The sequence below is a fragment of the Triticum urartu genome, chromosome 5A (genome assembly GCF_056163025.1).
Source record: "Triticum urartu cultivar PI428250 chromosome 5A, HENAU_Tu73, whole genome shotgun sequence".
Taxonomy (NCBI): domain Eukaryota; kingdom Viridiplantae; phylum Streptophyta; class Magnoliopsida; order Poales; family Poaceae; genus Triticum; species Triticum urartu.
In genome coordinates this window covers 277,699,224-277,719,154 of record NC_141877.1, presented here as the reverse complement: position 1 = coordinate 277,719,154, position 19,931 = coordinate 277,699,224, and the positions used below count along the sequence as shown (strand labels likewise).

The window sequence follows — 19,931 nt, the reverse complement described above, 5'->3', positions numbered from 1 at the left end:
ATGAATGCAATTTAAAGGGTTCTTGCCCTTCTTTTAAATTGATTTATGAGGCTTTCACTTTCCTCAATTTAAGTTTCTTGAATTTAAACATGATGCATGCTCACTGATGCAATTATTACACTCAGGTGTTCTAGGGCTGTGACATCTACATGTACCGGTAAAGACCATTTTATGATTATCTCTACGAAATACTTGGCAAGCTACTTCAGTAAATAGGACATTGAAACCAAAGTCAGCAAGTCTAGATACGGAAAGTAAATTGTAGCCAAGAGATTCAACGAGCATAACATTTTTTATAGAGCTATCATGTGAGATGGCCACCTTACCAAGGCCAACCACCTTACCCTTTGAGTTATCACCAAAAGTGACATACTTTTGAGGGCCGTCGTTTTTAGCAAGCTCATGAACATATCCTTGTCTCCGGTCATATGATCAGTACATCCACTATCAAGGACCCATTCCTTTCCTCCAGCCATGTAGCCGCGAAGATTAGCCATAAGACCAAAGTGTTTCATTGCATCATCAAGATCATAGTCACTATCATCATCCTCATCATAGTATCCATGTTCAACATCATCAATTGGTGGATCAATTCCTAGAGAGAGTGATTCATTAGAAGTATGACCGTAACAATGTTCATCTCTATGAATTTTAATGACTTTGGAAATGATATTGCTAATAATACCAACATCTCCTTCGGCACTCGTAAGATTAGTAAGCTCAAATAGAAAATCACCAAATTTGGGATCATTGGAACTCATCTTGCTCAAGGCAATAGACTTATGAAGAATCTCATCTTTTTCAAGGAATAGTTTGGAAATCGTTCCCCAAGGAATCTCCATTTGGTGTAGGCACAATCAAGAATGGGCAAGCTAGCAAGCAAGTTTCTAGGCAAACCTCTAGTGATTAAATTGGCAGTTCTAAGATTACGGATCATGTCAATAGACTCATAAAGAGTAAGATGCAAAGGATCAACATGAGGTGCACAAGGGCTAGTAATGTGCTTGTTCAAATGATATTCATTGAAAATCTCAAGCATCTCAATTTTCCACTCATGAAAATAATCTCCATCAAGAATAGGCACTCTACATCTATGACTCCCCAACATAGACTCATCCATCTTCCTCCAATGGTGATTAAACCAAATCAATGGAGACCAAAGCTCTGATAGCAATTGAAAGGGATCGAGAAGAGGTGTCTAGAGGGGGGTGAATAGACTCTTAGCAAACAAAAGTGGCAGTTTTTTAATTTCTTCAAGTTGAGGTGGAATTTTAGCACATGTTTAACCATTCACAATACATATCAAGAAAGCATGACAAGAGTATATGAGCAGCGGAAAGTAAAGCATGCAACTTTGCAAAAATGTAAAGGGATGGGATGTGCAAACGCAATATGAGACACGGAGATTTTTGGCGTGGTTCCGATAGGTGGTGCTACCGTACATCCACGTTGATGGAGACTTCAACCCACCAAGGGTAACGGTTGCGCGAGTCCACGGAGGGCTCCACCCGTGAAGGGTCCACGAAGAAGCAACCTTGTCTATCCCACCATGGCCATCGCGCACTGTCAGTGTCAAAACCGGCGTATCTCGGGTAGGGGGTCCCGAACTGTGCGTCTAAGGCGGATGGTAACAGGAGGCAGGGGACACGATGTTTACCCAGGTTACGCCCTCTTGATGGAGGTAATACCCTACGTCCTGCTTGATTGTTCTTGATGATATGAGTATTATAAGAGTTGATCTACCACGAGATCGTAGAGGCTAAACCCTAGAAGCTAGCCTATGGTATGATTGTATGTTGTCCTATAGGCTAAACCCTCTCATTTATATAAACACCGGAGGGGGCTAGGGTTACACAGAGTCGGTTACAAGGGAGGAGATCTACATATCCGTATTGCCTAGCTTGCCTTCCACGCCAAGGAGAGTCCCATCCGGACACGGGACGAAGTCTTCAATCTTGTATCTTCATAGTCCAACAGTCTGGCCAAAGGATATAATCCAGCTGTCCGGAGGCCCCCTAATCCAGGACTCCCTCGGTAACCCCTGAACCAGGCTTCAATGACGATGAGTCCGGCGCGTAGTATTGTCTTCGGCATTGCAAGGCGGGTTCCTCCTCCGAATACTCCATAGAAGATTTTGAACACCAGAATAATGTATGGCTCTGCAAAACAAGTTCCACATACTACCGCAGAGAGAATAATATTTCCACAAATCTAATCTGCTGACGCGTTCTGACAGCACGACATCATGTCATGGCTCGATCATTATTCGGACCATTTTTCTCAACCCGCACCGCACATAACATGGCGCGGTTTTCTTGACATGTCTTGTCAAAGTAGAGATCGTGTACCCCTTATTACGGGATTCTCTTCAATACGGATGTGGGTAACACAACCGCGCTATCAATTACGGCGCCTGGGGAATAAGCGGTTTTACCAGGCAAGTGGGGAGACGCATCGCCTCTTTCGCCTTTACAAAGGGACAAGGATTTACCCCCTTTTACCCACGCCTTCTACCTCCTTGCTTATCCATTCTCACGCACTCGAGCTCTAGCGCCCAAGCTCGCGTTCTACTTCTCAAACCACTCCAAGCATGTCCGGAGCAGGAGGCAAGTGGATGGTCTCCTCCGTCACGGAGGAGAACATCTCAAAGTTGCGTGCAGCCGGATACCTGGCCGCGGATACCGCGCACCGGCTGCCAGACGCAGGGAGATCGTCCCTATGCCCGAACCCCATGAGAGGGTAGTTTTCCTTACCCATTTTGTCCGTGGACTGGGATTTCCCCTCCACCCATTTGTACGTGGGCTCATGTTTTACTACGGGCTGGATTTTCATGATCTGGCCCCCAATTTCATCCTCAACATCTCGGCGTTTATCGTCGTGTGCGAGGCCTTCCTCCGCATCAGGCCCCACTTCAGCCTATGGCTGAAAACCTTCAATGTTAAACCGAAGGTGGTGGGCGGCCAGCAAGCAGAATGCGGAGGCGCCATGGTGGGCAAGGTGCCTAACGTCACCTGGCTCAAGGGCACCTATGTGGATACCATAAAGGGGTGGCAATCGGGATGGTTCTACAGCACCGAGCCGCGCAACTCCAACTGGGTGGCGGCCCCCAAATTTCGATCCAGAATCCCCATGCGGCTCACCTCCTGGAAAGAGAAGGGCCTGTCCTGGGGTTCTTCGGTAGAGTTGACCGGACTCCAGACCTGCATCAGGAACATGACGAGCAAAAGATCAAGCTCGTCAACGTGGCCAGGTCATGCTCTTCCGTCGGATCCTCCCGTGTCAACGATGGGCATTTGATTTGTGGGAGTTCAACGCTGCGAGAGCTCTATGACACGACGCACGAGGACATCTGGAGGGTGCTGTTCAAGGGCGCCAAGATTCCTCCTTCCCTCACCGAGGACCGCGGACTCAGCGAAAGCGCCGCGCCAATCCGGTAAGTTTTTATATGTCACACCCTCGATGCGACTATGGCTCCCACGTGTCGAGGCACGACTTAGAGATATAATCGCATTGAAGGCATATGTCGCAAGTTAGGAAATCTTCACAAACATCCCATGTAATATAATAATAAAAGGGGAGATAACATAGTTGGCTTACACTCGCCACGTCAACCAAGTACATAAATAACATTACATCATCCAAACACTCATGGCCCGACTACGGCGCGAAAATAAAAGAGAACCCAACATGCGACAACGGTCCCGTTCACCCCCAACTGGGCACCAGTACTGATCATCGGGAAAGGAAACATAGTATCGTTGAGAGTCTTCGTCGAACTCCCACTTGAGCTCACACGCGTCTCCTGGAGCGGAATCATCAGGCCCTGCATCTGGTGTAATAGTAATCTGTGAGCCACAGGGACTCAGCAATCTCGCACCCTCGCGATCAAGACTATTTAAGCTTATAGGTGTGGCAAGGTAAAATATGAGTGGAGCTGCAGCAAGCGACTAGCAAGTATGGTGGCTAACTTATTCGCAAAGGAGAGCGAGAAGAGGAGGCAAAGCACGAGCGAGAAACAAGAGAATAACCTGCGCAAACATTACTCCAACACCGTGTCCACTTCCCGGACTCCACCGAGAAGAGGCCATCACGGTAACACACGCAGTTGATTCATTTTAATTAAGTTAAGGTTCAAGTTATCTACAACCGGATATTAACAAATTCCCATCTGCCCATAACCGCGGGCACGGCTTTCGAAAGTTCAATCCCTGCAGGGGAGTCCCAACTTAGCCCATGACAAGCTCTCACGGTCAACGAAGGAATAGACCTCCTCCCAAGACGTTCCGATCAGACTCGGTATCTCGGTAACTCAAGACACTTCGACAGGTTAAAACAAGACCAGCAACACCGCCCGAATGTGCTGACAAATCCCGATAGGAGCTGCACATATCTCTTTCTCAGGGCACACTCAGATTGTCTTAGGTACGGGTAGGCCAGCCCAGAGTTGCCCCTGGTGGCCACCGGTAGCTGACAGGTGGACCAACACTCAGAGGAGCACTGGCCCGGGGGGGGGGGGGGGTTAAAATAAGATGACCCTTGAGTCTGCAGAACCCAAGGGAAAGAAAAGGCTAGGTGGAAAATGGTAAAACCAAGGTTGGGCTTTGCTGGAAAAGCTTTAATCAAGGCGAACTATCAAGGGGTTCCCATTATAACCCAACCGCGTAAGGAATGCAAAATCCGGGAACATACCACCGATATGACGGAAACTAGGGCGGCAAGAGTGGAACAAAAACTAGGCGAGAGGCCGAGCCTTCCACCCTTTACCAAGTATATATAGATGCATTAAGATAACATGGCAATATAATGATATCCCAACAAGTAAAAAAATGTTCCAACAAGGAACGGCCTCCAATCTTCACCTGCAACTAGCAACACTATAAGAGGGGCTGAGCAAAGCGGTAACATAGCCAATCAACGATTTTCTAGGACAATGGTGGGTTAGAGGTTTGACATGGAAATTTAGAAGGCTGGCAAGCAAGTGGTAGGCATCGTAGCAATGGCATAGCAAAAGAGCGAGCGAACTAGCATAGCAAAGATAGTAGTGATTTCGAGGGTATGATCATCTTGCCTGCACAGTTGTCAGAGTTGACTGGATCCTCAAGAGCAAACTCAATGGGCTCCTCATTAGCAAACTCGTCTCCCGGCTCTACCCAAACAAGACAAACAACAACAAGGATACAATCAACCACGTGCAAGAATCAAACAAGACGATGCAACGATGATATGCTATGCGGGACGCGATGCGGGTTGCAAAATGCAAGATATGACAGGAAATGCATGAACCTGGCCTCAACATGGAATTCCAAGGGTGCCACTGGAAAGATGAGATGAAATCGCTTGAAAACGATATAAAGAACGCCGGAATCGGAGTTACGGTTTGGAAATGGCATGCGATTCAAAAATGACACCGGTCTGCGATTTACAGCAAGTAGCCATCTAAATGCAATGAGATGAACATGCTACAGCACCCAAACATGACAACAAAATAAATGGCAGGGATGCATTCAAGAAGATTAACAAAAGTCTAGCACTGAGCTATGGCCAATTCATCCATTAACAGGTTCAAACAAGCATGGAAAAAATGCATATGGAAAACAGATCTCAGACTTTGTGAAATTAACACTTGTCTGGAATTTCAGATCATATAGCCCTCTTCGGAGCAACAAAACAACATGCTACAGGACCTTAACATGACAAAGGAAGACATGGCATGGAGCTACTAAACAAGCTTAACAAAAGTCCCTTAGTGACCTTGAGCCAAAAGGGATCACAAAATATACTAACAAGCACACGAACATAGCAAAAACATAATCAGTTTCAGACTTAGTGAAAAACTGACACATTCTGAAATATAACTCAAGTAGGCATGTTTACGAGCTCGATGCACTCACTACGGTGCAAGTCATGGCAAGGCAAGCATACACCCATAAAGAAGGCACAAAATACAAGCTAGACATGGCAAGAACAATGGCATAGCATGCACGGATCAACTACAATAGCATCGGCAAAATCGCAAACAAGTTGACGATCTGCCCAGATTCGCAATGAAGCAAAAGTAGAGCTCGATTGACTCAAGCTAGGGTGCTCCATAATTGCAAACAAAGTCATGGATGGATAGAGCACTACAATATTAACAAAACTCCCTTACTGATCATCCTCAAAAGAGGCACGGATCGCTAGGAAACAACATGAACATATGGCATCATGAACTAAACAATCCCAGGACTTGGTGAAATTACTAAGTCCCTGAAAACACAATTAGCAAGTGCACCACTTTGCAAGCTTGCACAAGTCACCACACACATCCTAAAAATACATGGGTTGCACCTCTGGAAAGATGACAAAACCCTTAACAAAACATATGAAGAACTCACGGGCATAACATGCACACATTAATCATGGCAAAAATGACAAAAGTGCTAAACGCAGTAACAGATCTGACAATTAACTCAAGTAGCCCTCTTCTAATAGAATTTCGGGCATTAAGATGAGCTCAAATGAAAATGATGCAATGGAATGTAATGATGTACTCTCTGAGATGAACATTTTGATATCCCACATGCATGAATCGGAGGTACGGATGCAAAGTTACGGAGCCGCGAACATGGGCATATGAACTAAAAATTCTGGGACTTAGTGAAAAAAAACGACCTAGGGTTAGGATTTCAGATCTGAGATCCGGGCACGAAAACCGAAGTTCGCAGGGGATCCCACCGGAGCTCGTCGTCGGAGTGGGTTCGTCGGCCGGGGAAGAGGGGAGGCGAGGCCGGGGCGGCTCCGGCCCGGTGCGGTGGCGGCGGCGGCGGCGCGGCGTGGAGGCGGCGGCGGCGGTGCGTGGAGGCGGCAGCCGGCGAGGCAAAGGTGCGGCGGCGGAGCGGCGGAGGCGGCGGCGCGCGCCGGCCGGGCGGGGCCGGGCGGCGCCTCGGGCGCGAGGAGGCGTCGGGCGAGGGAGCGGGCTCCGGGGGCCCGAAGCGGGCTCCGGCGGGCCGCGCGGCGCGGGGGCGAGGGGCTGCCACTTGGCAGCGCGCTAGTGGGCGCGCGCGGCGGTGGACGCTGTCCGGCCCGCTCCGGACACGTCCGGCGGCGGCGGATCTGGGATTTTTAGGGTTAGGGGGGAGAGGATCCGCGAATTTGGAATGGGGGGTGTATATATAGGCATAGAGGGAGTTAGGAGAGTCCAAATGAGGTGCGGTTTTCGGCCACGCGATCGTGATCGAACGCTCTAGGACATGGAGCAGAGTTTTGTGGGTTTTGGGCCAAATTGGAGGGGTGTTGGGCTGCAACACACATGAGGCCTTTTCGGTCCCTCGGTTAACTGTTGGAGTATCAAACGAAGTCCAAATGGTACGAAACTTGACAGGCGGTCTACCGGTAGTAAACCAAGGCCGCTTGGCAAGTCTCAGTCCAATCCGGAAATGTTTAATCCCCACACACGAAAGAAAGCTAGAAATGACCGCCGGAGGAGAACGAAGCGCCGGAATGCAAAACGGACAACGGGGAAAACGCTCGAATGCATGAGACGAACACGTATACAAATGCAATACACATGATGACATGATATGAGATGCATGACAACGACAACAACACACGGAGACAAAGACCCGAACCCGAGAAAATAAAATAACTTAACGCCGGAAACGGCAAGAGTTGGAGTACAAATATGGAAAGTTACATCCGGGGTGTTACAACACTCCACCACTACGAAAGGATCTCGTCCCGAGATCTAGGACTGAAAGAACACCGGGTACTCAGAACGGAGGTGATCCTCGCGTTCCCAGGTAGCTTCACGGTCGGAATGGTGTGACCACTTGACTTTGAGAAATTTGATTGACTTGTTGCGAGTCTTGCATTCAGTCTCTTCAAGAATAGCAACTGGGTGCTCACGATAAGAGAGATCTTCTTGGAGCTCAATGTCCTCGAAGTTGACGGTGCGGTCAGGAGTCTTGAAGCACATTCGAAGCTGAGAGACATGGGACACGTCATGAACATTTGCAAAGTTTGAAGGTAGCTCGAGTTTATAGGCGAGGTCGCCTCTCGTTCTGACAACCTTGAATGGTCCCACGTATCTAGGGGCAAGCTTCCCTTTGATACCGAAGCGACGAGTACCTTTCATAGGAGAGACACGGAGGTAAACATGATCTCCGATCTCGAAGGCCAAATCACGGTGCTTACTATCATAGTAGCTCTTCTGACGGGATTGGGCTGCTTTGAGGTTATCATGAATGACTTTGCACATTTCTTCTGCTTCTATGATTAAGTCATTACCCAAAAGCTGACGTTCACCGGTTTCGGACCAGTTGAGAGGGGTACGGCACTTCCTGCCATACAAAATTTCAAAAGGGGCCTTTCCCGAATTTGCTTGAAAACTGTTGTTGTAGGAGAATTCAGCATAAGGAAGACAATCCTCCCACTTCAGGCCGAAGGAGATCACACAAGCCCTGAGCATATCTTCAAGAATCTGGTTGACACGCTCGACTTGACCGCTTGTTTGAGGATGGAAAGCTGTGCTAAAGCGGATGTTAGTGCCCATGGCCTTCTGAAAAGAATCCCAAAACTTTAAGGTAAAGATGCTTCCACGGTCTGAAGAGATCACTTGTGGAATACCGTGCAGAGAGACAATTCGAGAGGTATAGAGTTCTGCCAATTGAGCTGCAGTGATCGACTCTTTGATAGGCAGAAAGTGAGCCACTTTGGTGAGTTTGTCGATGACAACGAATATAGCATCATTGCCACGCTTGGACTTTGGAAACCCCGTCACGAAGTCCATTTCAATGTGGTCAAACTTCCATTCTGGAGTGGCAAGAGGTTGGAGGAGACCTGCTGGCCTTTGGTGTTCTGCCTTCACTCTTCTGCAGACATCACATTCATTCACGAATTGAGCGATCTCGCGCTTCATTCAAGTCCACCAATAAGCTTGCTTAAGGTCCTGATACATCTTCGTGCTCCCAGGGTGGATGGAGAGGAGAGAATTGTGAGCCTCGTTCATGATCACTTTACGAAGTTCACCTTTGGGCACAACAATACGATCCTCGAAGAAGAGAGTGTCCTTGTCATCAAGGCGGTAGCACTTGTACTTGGACTGACTCTTGGCAATCCCAATCTTCACCTTTTTCACCATAGCATCAAGAAGCTGGGCTTGGCGAATCTGGTCTTCCAAGGTAGGAGAGATTTGAAGGTTGGCGAGGAAACCTTGAGGAACAACTTGCAGATTAAGTTTGTGGAAAGCTTCACAAAGCTCGGGTTGATAAGGCTTGAGAATAAGACTGTTGCAGTAAGCCTTTCTTCTCAAAGCGTCAGCAATCACATTGGCCTTGCCTGGAGTATATTCAATACTCGGATTATACTCTTGAATCATTTTGACCCATCGAGTTTGCCTGAGGTTGAGATTAGGCTGAGTGAAGATGTACTTGAGACTCTTGTGATCAGTGAAAATGTCCACTTTTCTTCCCAATAGAAGATGTCTCCAAGTCAAAAGAGCATGCACAACTGCCGCCAACTCGAGATCGTGAGTGGGGTAGTTCTTCTCATTAGGCTTCAACTGGCGAGATGTATAAGCAACAACTTTCTTCTCTTGCATCAATACTGCGCCAAGACCTTGGAGAGAGGCATCACAAAAGACCTCGTATGGCTTGGATTCATCAGGTGGAGTCAGAACTGGAGCAGTGATCAATTTCTCTTTCGAAGTGTTGAAAGCAATATCACACTCCGGAGACCAAACGTACTTGACGTGCTTCTGGAGAAGATTTGAGAGAGGCTTCGCGATCTTAGAGAAGTTTTCAATGAATCTTCGGCAATAGCTTGCGAGACCGAGAAAACTGCGGAGTTGCTTCACGTTCTGAGGAGGTTCCCAATTCACAATTGCAGACACCTTCTCAGGATTCACAGCAATGCCCTTGGCAGAGATGATATGACCAAGATAAAGAACCTCATCGAGCCAAAATTCACACTTGGAGAACTTGGCGTAGGACTGATGTTCTCTGAGCTTATCAAGAACCAAACGCAAGTGCTTGGCATGATCTTCCTTGTTCTTGGAGAAAACCAGAATGTCGTCGAGATAGACCAAAACAAAGTCATTGGTGTAGGCATTGAAGATGAAGTTCATCATGCGAGAGAACGTCGGAGGAGCGTTGGCGAGGCCAAAAGACATGACAGTGTATTCATATGAACCAAAGCTTGTTCTGAATGCTGTCTTGGGAATATCTTCTTCACGAATGCGAATCTGGTGATAACCCATACTGAGATCAAGCTTGGAGAATACTTGGGCACCTTTGAGTTGTTCGAACAGCTCATTGATGTTGGGAAGTGGGTATTTGTTCTTGATGGTCTTCTTGTTCACTGGACGGTAATCAACACAAAGTCGGTCCGTTCCATCCTTCTTCTTCACAAAAAGAACACCACAACCCCACGGAGAAGAACTAGGCCGGATAAGACCCATTTTCTCTTGCATATCAAGTTGCTTCTTCAGCTCCTTCAACTCTTCAGGTCCGAGCTTGTAAGGACGCTTGCATACAGGTTCCGTGCCAGGCTCAAGATCAATAACGAATTCAACTGGCCGGTGCGGAGGCATTCCTGGAAGCTCTTCTGGAAAGACGTCTTGATATTTGCAAATGACTAGAATTTGAGAGATGGCATCCAATTCACCATTCTCATTGAGAGAAAACAGACGAATGGTATTATCCCGAGCGGCAAAGACAATTACATCCTCAGACGAATAAGTCAAATGAATCTTCCTGGCAGCACAATCAAGCTGAGCCTTGTGCTTAGAAAGCCAATCCATTCCGAGAATAAGATCAATATCCGAGTCACCGAGAACCGTTGGAGAAGATAGAAACTTGTAGTCACCCAAAGTGATAGTAACATCCGGAGCAATGGAGTTAGCATGCATGCGCTAACCGGGAGAGACAACTGCTAAAGGACTAGGCAAAATTTGCAAAGGCAAACCATGCTTAGATGAAAACGGTCTCGAGATGAAACAATGCGATGCACCCGTGTCAAAAAGAACTTTTGCAGGAATATCATTAACAGTAAGGTTACCCATGATCACATCTGACGAGTCCTCTGCCTGAGCTGCATTCACCAAATTGACCTTGGCATGCTTGGGATTATGCTTGACCACCGCTGTACTTGCCGATCTGACAGGAGGAGGAGGAGGAAGACGCCTCTGGTTGAGACACTTGTTGGCATAGTGACCCTTCTGTTGGCACTTGTTGCACGTGACCTCTGAAAGCGGACGGTGATACGGAGCACTCGATCTTGGAGCTTGAGACAAAGTCTTGTTCTGAAAGCCAGGGTTGGGTGGGTGGGAAGAACCACTACCACCTTTGCTCTTCTGCTGATACGGCTGACGGAACGGAGGAGGAGGAAGCCAAAACTTCTACTGCTTGGCCACTTGAGTAGAGGAAGAAGGAGTAACATCTCTGACTCACTTCTTGGAAGCATCACACCTCAACTGAGCAGCCTCTTGCTTCAGTGCCATGTTGTAGAACTCATCGTATCTCAAAGGCTCGAAGAGGATAAGAGCGAGCTGAATATCTTCTCTGAGACCACCCCTGAACTGATATATCATGCTCTTCTCATCAGGCACGTCCTGCTTGGCAAAGCAAGCAAGCTTCTGGAACAACTTGTTGTAGTCATAGACAGACAAAGAGCCTTGCTTCAGATTGCGGAATTCCTCACGCTTGCTTTCAACCACGCTCTGCGGAATATGATGAGCTCGGAAATCTCGACGGAAATCATCCCAAGTGATAACACGTCCACCTCTGGAGTCCTTGTACTGCTGGAACCATTCTGCAGCTTGATCTTTGAGTTGGAAGGAAGCGAACTTGACAAAGTCCTCAGGCCTGACGTTACTGCACTCGAAATGCTTACACAGATCCACAAGCCAATCGTCAGCATCGGTTGCCTCAACACAATTGCTGAAAGTCTTTGGCCCGTTAGCAAGGAACTGGTTGAGTGTAGCAAAGTGACTCTGATTGTTGCCTTGATTCCCATGACTGCCTTGATTGCGCTCTTGAAGAATTTGCATGATCAGCTGTGTGTTTGCATTGGTTGCGGCCATCACAGCTTGCCATGCCTCTGGAGGAGGTGGAGGTGGTGGCGGATCAGGATTCAGAGTCGTGCGCGTTGGAGGAGCCATCCTGAAGAGGTTGACCACCATTAGCACATTGACAGATAAATATTGAAGCTGAATCCAACGGAATGAAAATTGCAACATATAGCCTGCACATCCGAACAAAATGAACGAATGCATTCCTCTTGAAATGGTCACATATCCATAAATTGAGAAGCCACGTAGAATTAAGGTAGAGAAATAAATCAAAAAGGTACGGATCAAGAACGAATAATCGGTAAGAAATCCCAATCTCAAACCAATATCCGTGGAAGAAGAACTAGAGCTACTAGAATTCCCATCTATGAAACTCCCGAACCTTTCCGGTTATGCAATCAGGTGTTGGGGATACAGGGGAAGCATAATATCTCACCCAAACTAGCAAATCCTGCATCCAGCTGTATCCATTCTTCAACACATAACCAAGAAACCTTCGGAAACCATCTACCTCAACCTTCGAAAAGCATCCGTTATACAAGTTATGGCGATACTCCCGAACTCCCGCCCAAGTACTGGGTGGCGTCGAGGTTATCTCACCAACGAACAGCATAAAAGAGATTTTCGATGTCGGCGTACTAGACTCAGGTATTCCAGAACTGCAACGATAAAATTATGATGACAACACCTCAGAGCTCAACTCCCCGGGACACTTCCACTAAACCCCTGACAGGAGGCACCAAGTCAATGTTCTCATCATAAAACCATCGGAACGATTCCAAGATACCCGCGTGATCCTAAAAAAAATTAGTGAAATTTGAGAAGAGAAGAGTCAAAGCTCTACGTCAGGATGCCTTACCAGAGCGATGAGGAGACTGGGAAGTAAAAAGAATTCCTAAACTCTCCGATATATAATTCCTAAATGACTCAAAACATTTTTCTAGACCCAACTCAGCCGCTAAAAACGATCAAGCAATGGGGCTCCTAAGGTCGGGGAAGGCTCTGATACCAACTTGTCACACCCTCGATGCGACTATGGCTCCCACGTGTCGAGGCACGACTTAGAGATATAATCGCATTGAAGGCATATGTCGCAAGTTAGGAAATCTTCACAAACATCCCATGTAATATAATAATAAAAGGGGAGATAACATAGTTGGCTTACACTCGCCACATCAACCAAGTACATAAATAACATTACATCATCCAAACACTCATGGCCCGACTACGGCGCGAAAATAAAAGAGAACCCAACATGCGACAACGGTCCCGTTCACCCCCAACTGGGCACCAGTACTGATCATCGGGAAAGGAAACATAGTATCGTTGAGAGTCTTCGTCGAACTCCCACTTGAGCTCACACGCGTCTCCTGGAGCGGAATCATCAGGCCCTGCATCTGGTGTAATAGTAATCTGTGAGCCACAGGGACTCAGCAATCTCGCACCCTCGCGATCAAGACTATTTAAGCTTATAGGTGTGGCAAGGTAAAATATGAGTGGAGCTGCAGCAAGCGACTAGCAAGTATGGTGGCTAACTTATTCGCAAAGGAGAGCGAGAAGAGGAGGCAAAGCACGAGCGAGAAACTAGAGAATAACCTGCACAAACATTACTCCAACACCGTGTCCACTTCCCGGACTCCGCCGAGAAGAGGCCATCACGGTAACACACGCAGTTGATTCATTTTAATTAAGTTAAGGTTCAAGTTATCTACAACCGGATATTAACAAATTCCCATCTGCCCATAACCGCGGGCACGGCTTTCGAAAGTTCAATCCCTGCAGGGGAGTCCCAACTTAGCCCATGACAAGCTCTCACGGTCAACGAAGGAATAGACCTCCTCCCAAGACGTTCCGATCAGTCTCGGTATCTCGGTAAATCAAGACACTTCGACAGGTTAAAACAAGACCAGCAACACCGCCCGAATGTGCCGACAAATCCCGATAGGAGCTGCACATATCTCTTTCTCAGGGCACACTCAGATTGTCTTAGGTACGGGTAGGCCAGCCCAGAGTTGCCCCTGGTGGCCACCGGTAGCTGACAGGTGGACCAACACTCAGAGGAGCACTGGCCCGGGGGGGGGGGGGTTAAAATAAGATGACCCTTGAGTCTGCAGAACCCAAGGGAAAGAAAAGGCTAGGTGGCAAATGGTAAAACCAAGGTTGGGCTTTGCTGGAAAAGCTTTAATCAAGGCGAACTATCAAGGGGTTCCCATTATAACCCAACCGCGTAAGGAACGCAAAATCCGGGAACATACCACCGATATGACGGAAACTAGGGCGGCAAGAGTGGAACAAAAACTAGGCGAGAGGCCGAGCCTTCCACCCTTTACCAAGTATATATAGATGCATTAAGATAACATGGCAATATAATGATAACCAAACAAGTAAAAAAAATGTTCCAACAAGGAACGGCCTCCAATCTTCACCTGCAACTAGCAACGCTATAAGAGGGCCTGAGCAAAGCGGTAACATAGCCAATCAACGGTTTTCTAGGACAATGGTGGGTTAGAGGTTTGACATGGCAATTTAGGAGGCTGGCAAGCAAGTGGTAGGCATCGTAGCAATGGCATAGCAAAAGAGCGAGCGAACTAGCATAGCAAAGATAGTAGTGATTTCGAGGGTATGATCATCTTGCCTGCACAGTTGTCAGAGTTGACTGGATCCTCAAGAGCAAACTCAATGGGCTCCTCATTAGCAAACTCGTCTCCCGGCTCTACCCAAACAAGACAAACAACAACAAGGATACAATCAACCACGTGCAAGAATCAAACAAGACGATGCAACGATGATATGCTATGCGGGACGCGATGCGGGTTGCAAAATGCAAGATATGACAGGAAATGCATGAACCTGGCCTCAACATGGAATTCCAAGGGTGCCACTGGAAAGATGAGATGAAATCGCTTGAAAACGATATAAAGAACGCCGGAATCGGAGTTACGGTTTGGAAATGGCATGTGATTCAAAAATGACACTGGTCTGCGATTTACAGCAAGTAGCCATCTAAATGCAATGAAATGAACATGCTAAAGCACCCAAACATGACAACAAAATACATTGCAGGGATGCACACAAGATTCTTAACAAAAGTCTAGCACTGAGCTATGGCCAATTCATCCATTAGGAGGTTCAAACAATCATGGCAAAAATGCAAATGACAAACAGATCTCAGACTTAGTGAAATTAACACTTGTCTGGAATTTCAGATCATATAGCCCTCTTCGGAGCAACAAAACAACATGCTACAGGACCTTTACATGACAAAGAAATACATGGCATGGAGCTACTCAATAAGCTTAACAAAAGTCCCTTAGTGACCTTGAGCCAAAAGGGATCACAAAATATACTAACAAGCACACGAACATAGCAAAAACATAATCAGTTTCAGACTTAGTGAAAAACTGACACATGCTGAAATATAACTCAAGTAGGCATGTTTACGAGCTCGATGCACTCACTACGGTGCAAGTCATGGCAAGGCAAGCATACACCCATAAAGAAGGCACAAAATACAAGCTAGACATGGCAAGAACAATGGCATAGCATGCACGGATCAACTACAATAGCATCGGCAAAATCGCAAACAAGTTGACGATCTGCCCAGATTCGCAATGAAGCAAAAGTAGAGCTCGATTGACTCAAGCTAGGTTGCTCCATAATTGCAAACAAAGACATGGATGGATAGAGCACTACAAGATTAACAAAACTCCCTTACTGATCATCCTCAAAAGAGGCACGGATCGCTAGGAAACAACATGAACATATGGCATCATGAACTAAACAATCCCAGGACTTGGTGAAATTACTAAGTCCCTGTAAACACAATTAGCAAGTGCACCACTTTGCAAGCTTGCACAAGTCACCACACACATCCTAAAAATACATGGGTTGCACCTCTGGAAAGATGACAAAACCCTTAACAAAACATATGAAGAACTCACGGGCATAACATGCACAGATTAATCATGGCAAAAATGACAAAAGTGCTAAACGGAGTAACAGATCTGACAATTAACTCAAGTAGCCCTCTTCTAACAGCATTTCGGGCATAAAGATGAGCTCAAATGAAAATGATGCAATGGAATGTAATGATGTACTCTCTGAGATGAACATTTTGATATCCTACATGCATGAATCGGAGGTACGGATGCAAAGTTACGGAGCCGCGAACATGGGCATATGAACTAAAAATTCTGGGACTTAGTGAAAAAAAACGACCTAGGGTTAGGATTTCAGATCTGAGATCCGGGCACGAAAACCGAAGTTCGCCGGGGATCCCACCGGAGCTCATCGCCGGAGTGGGTTCGTCGGCCGGGGAAGAGGGGAGGCGAGGCCGGGGCGGCTCCGGCCCGGCGCGGTGGCGGCGGCGGCGCGACGTGGAGGCGGCGGCGGCGGTGCGTGGAGGCGGCGGCGGTGGTGCGTGGAGGCTGCGGCCGGCGAGGCAAAGGTGCGGCGGCGGAGCGGCGGAGGCGGCGGCGCGCGCCGGCCGGGCGGGGCCGGGCGGCGCCTCGGGCACGAGGAGGCGTCGGGCGAGGGAGCAGGCTCCGGGGGCCCGAAGCGGGCTCCGGCGGGCCGCGCGGTGCGGGGGCGACGGGCTGCCACTTGGCAGCGCGCTAGTGGGCACGGGCAGCGGTGGACGCTGTCCGGCCCGCTCCGGACACGTCCGGCGGCGGCGGATCTGGGATTTTTAGGGTTAGGGGGGAGAGGATCCGCGAATTTGGAATGGGGGTGTATATATAGGCATAGAGGGAGCTAGGAGAGTCCAAATGAGGTGTGGTTTTCGGCCACGCGATCGTGATCGAATGCTCTAGGACATGGAGCAGAGTTTGGTGGGTTTTGGGCCAAATTGGAGGGGTGTTGGGCTGCAACACACACGAGGCCTTTTCGGTCCCTCGGTTAACCGTTGGAGTATCAAACGAAGTCCAAATGGTACGAAACTTGGTAGGCGGTCTACCGGTAGTAAACCAAGGCCGCTTGGAAAGTCTCGGTCCAATCCGGAAATGTTTAATCCCCACACACGAAAGAAAGCTAGAAATGACCGCCGGAGGAGAACGAAGCACCGGAATGCAAAACGGACAACGGGGAAAACGCTCGAATGCATGAGACGAACACGTATACAAATGGAATACACATGATGACATGATATGAGATGCATGACAACGACAACAACACACGGAGAGAAAGACCCGAACCCGAGAAAATAAAATAACTTAACGCCGGAAACGGCAAGAGTTGGAGTACAAATATGGAAAGTTACATCCGGGGTGTTACATTATATCTCTCAGGGTATTTATTTGCCCCGGCTTAGTCATATGCAGGATCTAAGCCTCTATGTCATTAAAAGGACTGGATAAAGACAGTGGAGTAGCTTGATTGCCCAGCCCCCCTGCCTGAAGATCCTGCAGGCGCTCTCCTAACGGAGATGCTGACTCCAGCACCTTACGAGGTGCCGGTGGAGAAGACCAAGAAGAAGGCCGCGGGGACCCGAAAGGGTCTCCGGCACAAGGTTGTATCGGACTCATCGTTCGATGACTCCGACGCACGCACTCCTCCCACGAAGACGAGGAGGAGGAAGAGGAAAGTTCGCCCCCCCCCCCCAGCCGGAGGAGACAAGAAAAGGAAGGCCGACCCAACCGGCGAGGCCGAAGGATCCAAGAAGGGCAGGACCCTCCCTCCAGACTGCTCCACGACGGCCGCCTACAGCGGCGATGAGTGGCTACCCAGGGTCAAGCCCCTGGCAAAGTCGTAAGTATCCGGACACCATAGTGATTCGTGGTATGTTTTACTGCACTGCTTCTTCTCATGCCAAACATAATTATATAGTCCGTCCCGAGCTCATCTAGACGCAACTTCGTCAAGCGGTTCGTTGGACTCGTCGGATATGAACAATGGTTCTCTTCCGACCGCCTCCACTCCTTGCCCTACGAACAACGTCGAGGTGTTGTCCCAACAGGCACCAGGCCAAAGGGAGGCAGTCCTGGGGGCGCCTCGAGGCGACCTTCCGGACCCTGGGCCCAAAGGGAGCCGGACTCCCATGGGCTCCAGGTTCGGCCCCCAGCCGAACACTGCACCGGAATCTTCGGTGGCTCCGGACTCCGGCGGGCGACCCCCCATTAAGGGGGGAAAGCCGCCCGTGTCGGTGTCCTCTGTCTATCCAAAGGCACCAGACAACTTGCTGGAAGCGCTTTGCGGCGCTTCCATCAATGAAGAGCACCTCACTATCATGAGTGTGGTGATCGAGAAAGTTTAGTCTGCCAAGAAAGGACTGACTGAAGCCTGCGCCAGCCTCCTAACAGGCTTTGAGGTAAGCAATGAAGATATAGGAAAATAAGCCCGCATGGATACTAGCCCCTGATGCTCTGTTCGGTGTTCACAAAGAAAGGCCGGATAGAGGATCAAATGATAACTCACGAGTCTAATCAGAAAAATATCTATGTGTATGTGCAGGCTTCACTGCTGGCCGCTGCCGCACGTACTGCGGAGGTCTCTGCGCTGAAGCAGGACCTGGAGCGGTCCGAGGATGAGCTTGGCCTTACCAAGAGGCAACTCGCGGAGAGCAAAGGTAAGCAATACCCTTGTCTATATATTGAAAAAGAAGTTCAGATGTAAAGTAATAGGATCATCATGGATTTGCCAGGGGTCACGACCGAAGTGGCAACCCTGAGGAAGGCGTTGTCCGAGGCCGAAGACAAAGCGGCCAAGGAGCGCATTGAACGGGAGAAGCAAGAAGCCCGAGTAGGCGAGGTGCAGCAAGAGCTCGAAGCTCTCGCCAAAAAGCACGAGTCCTTGGAGCTTGACTCTAAGACGTGATAGTCCAAGTTCGTGCAGGCGCTTGAAAGCGTCCGGAGCGCCAAGGCCGAAGCCCACAAGGCCCACCAGGAGATTGATGCAGTGAAGAAGATAGCAGCGGGTAAGGCATTCATTATGAAAAGCAAGCACGTGAAGGAAACTTTCCTTTTTCTTACTCGAGTTTGGAGCTCTCCAGGAGCGTTTGTAGATCTTCCCCGCAGTGTACTAGATGCCGCAGAGTTTTACGGAGCTGAGGAGGGGAGCTCGATGGAGAAGTTGTTCTGGTCTCGGTATACTGGGACCAAACACCCCGTGCCCTTGAGCGACCAGCTGAAGTAGTTGGTCGAGCTTCACAGGGCGGCCGAACAAGCCATGAGGGGCCTAATAGTCCGGATGTGACCTGGCGAGCCCCTGCCCGGCAGCTACTTCGGTCTGCTGAGGCGGCTGGTGGATGCCTGCCCATGGCTTGAAGTTATAAAGCGGTCCATCTGCATTGAGGGTGCGCGCAGGGCTTTTGCCCGGGCGAAGGTGCACTGGGCGAAGTTGGACGCCGTGAAACTGGTGAAGGAGGGGCCGCCGGAGGGCAAGGAGCATCACTGCCCCGGGATGTACTATGAGAGTGTCCTGAAGGGTTCCCGCCTTGTGGCGGATGAGTGTGCCAAGGATGTAATTTTTGAATGAACATGCTCATGTGATCCTATAATATGAAATGACTTCATTTGCGCCATGTGACGCTTTTTTAATTTAAAATATTACCTTTTGTGCCGCCATTTATAAAATCTGAGAGTTGGCCAGTCATCGGCTTCTGCCCACATGTAACTAGTACTGGGGTGTTCGGGATAAACCTGAGCACTCTTTACCCCAATTTTGGGTCCTTCATGGGAGGTGTTCAGCGCAGCAAACCAGGCAATCGGACTATAATGCTTTATCACTCTCACTTAGCCATAGAAGTCTACAATTTTAAATTTTTGGCGAAGCCCGTGGTATTCGGAAGGCCGAATTAGGGGCGCTATACAAGCCTAAGACGGACAAGGCCGACTCCTCGCCCGAAGCGTAAAAAGTCTTTAGGGACTTGAGACCTCTTGAACAACGACCA

The 19,931-nt window shown here is 48.6% G+C and overlaps 1 protein-coding gene across 1 annotated transcript in view; it reads right to left on the bottom strand.

Annotated features, from left to right (window-relative positions):
- Positions 1 to 19,931, bottom strand: part of LOC147971057 (uncharacterized) — a 67,940-nt gene that overhangs the window by 9,308 nt on the left and 38,701 nt on the right. The window lies entirely within an intron of this gene.